Consider the following 1,247-nt stretch of genomic DNA (forward strand, 5'->3'; position numbering starts at 1 on the left):
ATATGAGTTGTCAAAATTAGGCCTTGTTTTTATATGCTACTTTCAATTATTTGGATGAAGATATGAGGTTGTTGGAAAATAGATATAGAGCTCTTTCTTTATTTATTTTTCTCTCCCTCTTTCTCTTTTTATCTTTAGAGCAAGTATATGTTTGAAAAATAAAATATAAGAAATATTATTTAAATGATATAGAGGAAGAATAGACTCAGCTTTCGAACTCATAATTTTGGCCTTAATATCATGTTAACTTATTAATTATCTAAAAATCTTAAATTAATTAAAAAAAAAAAATTTGTTGAATTTAATAAAATGTTACTATTCCTTCATTGTATGGAAGTTAGACTTTAGAGATTACAAATTTTGAAAAACTGTTTATATTATTAGAGATAGCAAATATGAAAAAAAAAAAAAAAAAAAAAAAAAAAAAAAGTAAAATTCCGACCTGCCGGATTCGAACCAGCGACCTAAGGATGGCTTTCAGGAACTTTCCCACTACAGTCCTCCGCTCTACCAACTGAGCTAAGGTCGGTTGATGTCCTTTAGATTACTAAAAGAAATATTATACAATATCTTATCATTTCGATCTAATCCTAGTCCTTTGCGTTGTTAGGATAATTGGGAAAGTAAAATCAAATTCAAGTTGTAAAATCCTAAAAAAAAAAAATGTTAGGCTTACAAACAAATTTTACAAAAAAAAAGACTTTTACAACATGATGTGGCACAATATGATTTGGTTTCTCAAAAGTTGAATTTATTTAATTTTTAATTATGTTGTGTTACTTCATGTTGTAAAAGTTTTTTTGTAAAATTTGTTTATAAGCCTAGCATTCCTCAATCCTGGGCCATAGAGTTAGAGGTTTCTAATTCTGGGTTTGGAATGGGTCTTTAGATCTATTAATTTAGTTACTATTATAGAATTTGATGACATGGCAATGAAATAAAAACTAGCACTTGTAAAAAGAAAAAAATCTAATAACTAATTTTTATTGTTATATCATCTCAGTTGTATCACAGATTATTAAATTAGATTAGTCAATTTTTTAGCACAATTATAAAATTTTGACAAATAATTCTGCAGGGCACTATTTTCTTTATAGGATGAAAGATTTTTATTATTTTTTATAATTAGTTAGGAGAAATTATTTAATTGCAGTCTCTAATTTTTATTTATTTATTTATTTTTGTTTTATTCGAAGCAGAAGAAGGAGAAAAGAAAAATTACAAAGGTGGGTTTTAACCACGGTAGA

The 1,247-nt window shown here is 26.1% G+C and overlaps 1 non-coding gene across 1 annotated transcript; it reads right to left on the reverse strand.

The window, feature by feature from the left end:
- Window positions 1-436: 436 nt before the first annotated feature.
- TRNAY-GUA (transfer RNA tyrosine (anticodon GUA)) lies at window positions 437-529 on the reverse strand. Its single transcript has 2 exons — window positions 493-529; window positions 437-472 (listed from the first exon to the last, which is right to left on the reverse strand). It is a non-coding gene; the product is annotated as a tRNA-Tyr (tRNA).
- Window positions 530-1,247: the final 718 nt, after the last annotated feature.

The sequence above is a fragment of the Corylus avellana genome, chromosome ca3 (genome assembly GCF_901000735.1).
Source record: "Corylus avellana chromosome ca3, CavTom2PMs-1.0".
Taxonomy (NCBI): Eukaryota; Viridiplantae; Streptophyta; class Magnoliopsida; order Fagales; family Betulaceae; genus Corylus; species Corylus avellana.